This window comes from Amblyomma mixtum, chromosome 2, assembly GCF_055824585.1.
Source record: "Amblyomma mixtum isolate Tamu chromosome 2, ASM5582458v1, whole genome shotgun sequence".
Classification (NCBI taxonomy): domain Eukaryota; kingdom Metazoa; phylum Arthropoda; class Arachnida; order Ixodida; family Ixodidae; genus Amblyomma; species Amblyomma mixtum.
This window is the reverse complement of record NC_143013.1, coordinates 73,154,018-73,162,588: the sequence shown is the minus strand read 5'-3', so window position 1 is coordinate 73,162,588 and position 8,571 is coordinate 73,154,018.

The window sequence follows — 8,571 nt, the reverse complement described above, 5'->3', positions numbered from 1 at the left end:
TTATAATAATATTAGTAGTACCATTCCTGTTGTCGTGGTAGTCTGCCGTGTTAGTGAAGTTTATATAGAAGGGCAAAGAACCGTTCAGGCCAAGAAATTTTTCGGCCGACAATTCCGCCCCTAATGGCACTATACTGCCATCTAGGGTGGCTTACACAAATTTGCTCCTTTTCGCGCCCGCAGAATACTTCGCCTATTGGAGGGCGGCCTCATCCAGAAGTGGTGGCGCGAGTCATCGGGCCAATGGGAAGGCTGCGGCCAAGCGCACGACAAAGACACGCTGTCCTTCGACAACTGTCAAGGGATATTTTCACTCTTCTGCGCAAGCCTCGCAGTCGCTGTTCTCTCGCTACTATTGGAGTGGGTCACGCTCCTTGTCAGCAAGGCCCGAGCCAAAGCAGCCGTCAGTGCTTGAATATTTATTCAGTGGTGTTTTTGATCAAGAGTTATCACATTGTTGTAGTAGGATGTATTATAATGCAAAAGAAAAAGTCAGGAAAAGACTGCAGTAAAAGAAAATGCGGGGAAGGATGACAAGAGCGCTTTCTTGTGCATTTCTCGCAGGAATTATAACAATGGCAGCGAAAGAGATGACGTGTTCACTTCTAAAAGGATAGACGTATTACTTGGTGTGTATGACTCTGGTTGTTGCTAATTACAGCCTTCTGCGCCTCCAAGCAACAATAAGTAGCACAAGAACAGCCTGTGATTTAGAGCGTTGCATATTAATTCCAACACTTTAATTGGAAATGCAGTAAGTGTACACAGTGAAGACCGACTCGAAAATATTTGAAACATGGAAAAGAGACCGAAACGCACAGGAAGATGTGGCAGTATAGAATCATTATAAGCCTAATTACTCCATTAATAACTAGACTGTATTATTAGTCTATTATATAATATTATTAACTATAGCCTAGTTAGAATATTATAACTAGGCAAGAATAAAAGAGTATAATTTCAGTCCGGTAACGTACTGTGCGATGTCAGTGCACGTTAAAGAACCCCAGGTGGTCGAAATTTCCGGAGCCCTCCACTACGGCGTCTCTCATAGCCTTAGTCGCTTTGGGACGTTAAACCCCATAAACCAACCAACCTGTCCGGTAACTTATTTGTATTTTCAAGAAAAAAACACAAAGAGGGGATATTCAATGCGCCGTTTGATTTAGCGCACCAGTCCACGCTTTTCCTGGCGAAAATGAACGTCCCTTGAGAAGGCCTGATTCGCGGACACCATGGGCAGCACTAAAGCCGCATCGCTTATCGAAGCTCGGCCTTCGTTGGTCTCGCCGTGAGTCGGGCCATTATGCATGCTTCAAAAACCACTGTTCTGTCTGCGGAAGGGGTTCATATCGCGAACGCAAAAGCGGGATGGACGATTGCTTGAAACCAACCACAACATATGGTGTGACTTGCTCGTAGCTGGCATCTTCATTTTATCACACCTCAGAACTGGGCCTGTCGGTGGGCATCAATTCTTCTTAACAGTGCAGCGATGACTGTTGGACGCTGTCTGGCCCAAAAATAATCCTCACTGAGAAATAGGCACCTAGAGACGCGACTATCCCCTTACGAGCGCAAACATGTAGCAGCCACTCATGAACTACTAGAACTCGTTTTCTGTCTTTGAAACTATAGTATTTCGAAAGACGACAAGACCCGCGAACAGTAAATTATATAGAAAAATTAATTAATGCCCAATCTTGATATATTTTTGTTGGAGAAAAACGGCTTTTGTCTGACTGTATTTCGACAAGCAAAAACTTGGAGGGCACCTAATTACGACTACCTGTTGCTGTAGAATAGCACAAAATCTTAGTTGTGAGCAGGCATGCACGACCGCACATGTCATTGAAGTGAAAAGGGGGATTTCCCTCTATCTTCTTGGCTACTACCAACCGTGACAGGTGGCAGCGGTTTCTTCCGTGAGCCAAACTTGGCAGGTGACAGGGTTCTTCCCACGGCGACCACCTTCCAGTCTCTTTCTCCTCTCCCCTGGAGAAGAAGAGAAAATTTCCCTCTCTATACTGTGTCACCTGCCAACCGTGATAGGTGGCAGGTCGCAGCTGGCTCTTCCGTGTTTTGCCACGTTGCAGCTGGATAAGTGCGACAAAGGTGGTAGGTGCGGGAAAATGGGGGCTGTTATGCCATAGCATAAAAAATTCAGGGGGCACTTTGTTGACTTAAAGTCCGGTGAGGCCAAAGCTTTTAGCGCGATGTTGCTGCTGGTGTCACTGATGTGTGGTTAGGTTGTTAATTAAGTACACAATTGTTTGTGAATCTTAAATGCTGGAGACACTGGAGGGCGTTTGGCAGGCATCCGTCTGATTCGACGCCTTTCTGCAAACACTCTCCAGCGTCCTAGACAAGGAGAACTTCATACGACGGGGGACCCACCCAAAAAAAACCGAACTGAGAGCGCGCTGCCATACGTAGACGCAGTAGAGAGTTCGATGGGGTTAGTAGAGACCTTCACGAAACAGCTGTGCAGACAGCATCAGTTTGTAGGTAAATATTCGAGTGTGTTGTGTTTCGCTTGCTGTTATTCTATTCCGCCTGCGAAATATATATGGCAAATTTAAAACAACAAGAGTGTGCTTGATGTTTTGTTTTCTGCTTGAAAAATCAGCAACGAAAGCTTACCAAATGTTGCAACAGGCTTTTAAAGAGGATGCTATGAGCCGCACACAGGTTTTCGAGTGGTTTGGGCTCTTCATGTTGAAAACCATACTCGTTCTGGGCGTCTGTAAGGTATCGGTAGTGCACGCGGGGTCATTGGGGCCGGTCATTCTTTCTCAGCACCCCGCCGCTGCCGTCTTCAATAGACACCCCCCCCCCCCCCCTCCCCCGTCCTCCTCCGCGACGGGACGGTGGGGTGCGCTCGAAGCGAAGAATGACATTTCTTGGAACGATTTCTTGGAACGATTTCTTGGATGACATTTTTTGGGCCGCTCTGGTGTCCATCGCCCCGCGGTGCCAATTAGCGGCGGCTGGGCAAAAGAGCGGTGACAACTATGGGACTGAAGAGCCGCCACACGACGACACCCCCACTTGTCTTAATCCCCTCGTCTTAACGGACACCAGCCGAGGCGCAGACTCGTGACGAACGCCTCGTTCGAAAAGTCTGCAGAATTCCTGACAGGATTAAGCACTGCCGTACGGAACGGCGTCAGGGCGCCGTTGACGAGGGGAGCAATAAAGATGAGGAATAGCCGGCGACAGCGCGGCTAGCCGGGAGCAGCGAAGGCCCGAGTTGGGTGACACTACTGACCGGGTGTCGGTGGGGCGCCGACTAAACAGCCTTGGGAAGGCTAAGTCGCCTTGGAACGCAGGTCCGAGCTCGCAATGGCAGTTACAGCGGTAACTGCCCGCTTAAGCCCGATAATTCCCAATTCCGAGACGACGCCAAGGTCGGGGGGTCATTGGAGAAACCGTTGGCACGTGCTCGCACGAGTGTGTTTTGTGTTTGTTTTTACTTTTATTTTGGAGGGATAGAATGTTCTACCCCGCACGTGCTGGCATGACTGAGCGTTTGTGTTTGTTTTTGCTTTTATTTTGGTATGGAGAGGGTGGTTTACCTTATAGAGGCCGGAGGGCTGGCCATGCCCTTAAAGAGCCAATCATGTTAAGAGTGCAACATGATTGGAAGCTGCCAAATGTGGGCCGGGTCTTTAGGTCTTTAAAACCGGGCACCGGAGCCGGAAAAAGGGTTCTGGGCTAAGGTCAGGTGCTATGCATCTTCGGCTACGCCGAGTAGGGACCTCCCCTAGTGTTAGCCAGTTCCACCTTTTTGTTGTTTTGTATCTTTTTGCCGCTTAATATGTCTCCAGTGCTCGTAACTCATCTTGAGACCGTCTCTGACGGGGCACCGCTGGTGCGAAGAAAAGCTTCAGTCTTCCAGTTAAACAAACCGTCTCCGGAGGGGCACCCCTGGTGCAAGGAAGGAAGATAAAGAACCTGTGAACATTACTGCGTCCTTCAACATATCGAAAATATGAAAACGTTGAAAAAATCCGTCAAAAAAATCTACGAAGATCGTCGTTTCACGGTCGACCAAATTTCAGAAAAAACAGGCGTGAGTTGGAGCTCGTGTGAGCGGATTTTGACTGAGCAGTTGTAAATGAGACGTGTTTCCACTAAACTTGTTCCTCGCCTTCTCATGCAGGATCAAAAGAACATTCGATTGATTTTGAGCCGGGACTTATAAAAAGAGACTGAAAGTGATCAAAACATCTTTACCAAAATCATTACAGGTGATGAGAGTTGGTGTTACGGTAGCTTGGTTTGGGCTAGTTGGTAACAATTCTTCGAATACATAGCGCAAAAAGGACACAGACGACACAGAAGTCGAGAATAAAGTTGCAAGTTAGCGCCTGTCCTGTCCACTTCTGTGTCGTCCGTGTCCTTTTTGCGCTATGTATTCGATGGTGTTACGGGTATGACCCAGAAACTAAGCAAGCGTCAGCCAGTGGAAGTTCCCAACTATCCCAGACCAAGAAAAGCAAGGCAGTTGAAGCCGAATGTGAAGACGATGATCGTCTTTTTGATGTGGAATTGTTACAAAGGAATAGAAAACCAGCAAAACAGGTCGCGTTCACACGGCGAAGAAATACACATGAAGAGTGCTGGAACACAACTGAATATTTTATTTCCTGAAAGTCTCGAGCAGAGCAGGGCGCACATGCGCGTAAGCAGACTCATGCCTACATAGGTTCTTCTATTCCTTTGTAACATGCACCAACTGGCCCAACAAGCTACGCTTCTTCAATCGTAGTATTGTGCAACAAGAATTTGTTCCCCCTGGCCAGACTGTTAACGAGCACTTTTATTTAGGGGTGTGCGAATATTCGAAATTTTCGAATATATTTCGAATATTATATTTTTAGTATAATATTCCCTTGGGATGTCGCGGCCTCCACCGCGCGCTTGATAAGCTCATGGCTCTCGGAATCTCCAATACCGTGAGCGAACTTGTTAAAGCAACCCTCACTGCCCACCCGTGGCGTTTCGTCTGTTGTAACGTTTGGTTTGGTTGGTTTATTGGGGTTTAACGTCCCAAAGCGACTGAGGCTATGAGAGACGCCGTAGTGAAGGGCTCCGGAAATTTCGACCACCTGGGGTTCTTTAACGTGCACTGACATCGCACAGCACACGGACCTCTAGAATTTCGCCTTCAAGAAATTCGGCCTGTTGTAACGTTCGCAGCCTGGGCCGTTAGCATGGTGTTGTGCTGTATTAAGCGCTCCGTTTTGTTTAAAGTTGGTGCTTATCTGCGAACCATTGCGTCGCGGATCCCTTGAAAAGTGAGGTCCCCTCAAGTTCTCGCGCGTGAAGCTTTGCCAAACAGCGCTTGCCGTTTACAGAGATGTTTGAGCTTTAATCCATTTCTCGACATCAAAGGAGGGGAGAACGGTGTCGGCCTCGGCATCAGCGCTACAGTCTCATACTCATCGCTCACTCCTAGCAAGGCTTATTTCTGTTGTTTCTCCCCCTCTGCGCGCATGTATGGGCCAGAAAGAAGTATGCGCAATTTTAGTAGGTTAGTTGATGACGGAGAAGTAACTTTACTTTCCCCTTTTAGGACTGCCGCAGAAAAATCGCGCGCTGAGATGAGGTGGGTATCTTCACAAAACCTGATACTTACCTTGCGTACGTCAGATACATGGTTTTTTTGAAGCACAAAGTAGCACGGCATTAATTGCATTGTAAAACCACGGAAAATGAAGTGCATACGAAACGGGACAATGCCCGCACCTGCAATGTAGTACGCGAACAAAGGATAATAAGGGAGTACTTACTCATTGACATCCACCCGAGCGCAGCCATGTGGCTACAAAGGAAAGCTGTACAGCTTTCTCAGAAACTTCGTACTTAAAGAAAAATTCGTCCTGGTCCGGGGTTCGAACCCGGGACCACCGCTTCAGCGGAGCAGTGAACAAAGGATAAGAACGAAAAATAGGCGCTGTGACGTAGAAGGCGCTTACAGAGATTCTAGCAAACGCTTCGTCAAATCGTCAAACTGCTATACGCGATCATTAGGCACAGTTATTTTTGATGCGTGAGTGGGTCACATACCGTACTTCCAAGTAAATGCAGTCTTGTACGCTATAGATAACACTGATTGATTTGTCATCAATGCATTAACCGGAAATACCTTTGAATTATTATGCGCATCCCTTAGTAACTCAAGAACTCGCCGCGATTCATGAAAACATACCCCACATTAGCGATTGCTGCTGTCCGCAGGATGAATAAATATGAACCTCTCGCATGGCACTCATACCTCAAACAAAAAAATTCAGCAAATGAGTACAGATCTGATAACTGTGCATAAAAGACACTGAGCTCCCATCCATCGGAATACATGCAGATCAACATAATCGCATCAAATGCACGTGTACACGAAAGCGCATATTTTAACGATGGAAACGATCTCTATCCACCCGGTAATGACATGAGGACAGCCTGTCAGACACATATCTATACCTTCGTGAGTCCTGTGCTATGGCCTCAATGATGAGAAATTTTACTACCGCAGTTACTTAGCAGCAACAAACAAAGCGAGGCCTGCTGAGCTGCACGTTATTCGTGTAAGCGAGAGCTCGAGACATAGAGCTGTAACCGTGTAGTGGTTTTACACCAGACTATTGTAACCAGATCTGCTGGAGAACTAGCCGCCTGAGGTACTCTACGACTGCGTTTATAAGGATTATGAGTAACCAGTGGGAGGTGATCCTCTCCAGCTCTTAGTTCGGGGATAAGCTGAGACTGTGGTTATACGGCTGTATCTGCGAGCCTCATATAACGTAATTTATGAGCAAATACATGTTTTTCACTCTCTCGCTACCTAGCAATAAATTTTATATCGTGTAGTTCATTAATTGCACTGGCAAAAACAGCTATCTGGACAGTATCTTCGAAGTCACGTGAATACTGCGAAAATGTAGCTGGCACTCTCGATAACCGTATCTTTTCCTGTCGCCACCGCACTCCTCGCGCGTTCAGGTTTTTCTTCGCGCTGGTCTGACTTGCGCTCTTTAGCGTTCGTTGTACAGGGCTCTTCGTTGACAGCAAAGGAAGCGCGATGCACGCTCGCCTAAGTTAGAGCTCACAAACCAACCCGGGTGGTGGGAGAAAAAAATAAGGAAGAGCGTGTGTGTGTGGAAGATAGAGATAGAGAACAAATTAATTAACGTCAGCACAAGTGACCTATACTACCTCTTTCCTCAGCCCATCCCATCACAGTGAAAAGGGAAGTTGCTTCCTTCTGTTTGGCAGGTACCTTTAGAAGGTGCGCCTTCAACATGCCACTAAACTTTCTTTTTAAAAGTCTCCTCTTTCAACCCTTTGATCCCCTAGCCACGTCTCCAAACAGGCATCGCCGGTCAACTTTTATGCTTTTCTTTCTTCTGTATCTCTTTCTTTTTTCTGTCTGGTGTAGGTTAATTAATACTATTACGGTTCCAAGTGTCAAAAAGCTAGGTTTCTTGCTCTCTTCTAGTTGCATTATTTAAATATTAGCAATAAAGGTGGGAGAACGAGCATACAAAATAAACAGCCGTTCAAAATAGGTCGGGACTGATAGGTTCCTCGACGTACAAAGATTTTCGCACACTTTAAAACAACGCTGCGAATAGTTAAGCAGTGCGGGTTGCTTTTCCCGCCCTATGTAGGGAAAGTCGCTTTGCGCCAAAATCATGAATAGACTCAAAAGCTCGTCAAAATGGTGCAAAGTTTCATTCTGCTCTTTTGTGGACTGCTCCCCCATACGCGAAATTAAGCTCACTTGCGGAAAGGCGCACGTCGACTAGACAGGCCTTTGCATGAATGGACGTCTCGGTGTGCTCTAGAATTGGATAAACATAAATGCACCGGCACATCCACACCTTCCCTTCTTAGCATGCAGACTTTAATGTAATACATCTGTAAAACCAGACTGATTTTGGGGAAAAGCCGTGATTACGTGGCAGTAGGTAAGTATGTCGAGCGTTTTTCATCACCAAGAAAGACAATGTATGTAAAACCTAACCATCAATTATCTGACATTAGAGTGAATGCTGGCTTTTGAACAAAAGTTGATGCACGTGCTTGGGCAAGAATGGAGGCAAGAAATCAAAAGATTCATAATAAAACGAGCAGTAAGTACGCATTCTATTGAACGCTTTCACGGCACATTGTTTCCAAAAAAAAAAAGAGGAAAAAGAACTGTCATCGATAACCGTAGTCTTCAGTTGCATTCTTTTTAACGCTCAAGTTTTCTTTTCATAAGCTCCAACCAACCCTTTCTTCCTTACTTGCTGGCAACAGCCGCAATAACGAAATAACTGCAATTGTATTCAGGGGAATGCACGATCCCTCGAATGCTTAAGACAACAAAAACGGTAAACGCCAACGATTACAAAAAGTGCATAACCTAGAAACGGTACGAAAAGCCTGCTCTCTCTCTCTCTCACACATCATCCTGGGCGTTGTTCCTGACCTCTGGCGCCACGGTGGCGGACAGGTGTACTACCCGCTTTACGTCTTTTTCACTGTATGTGGCAGGCTGCAACCACGTGTGCTTTCATCGAG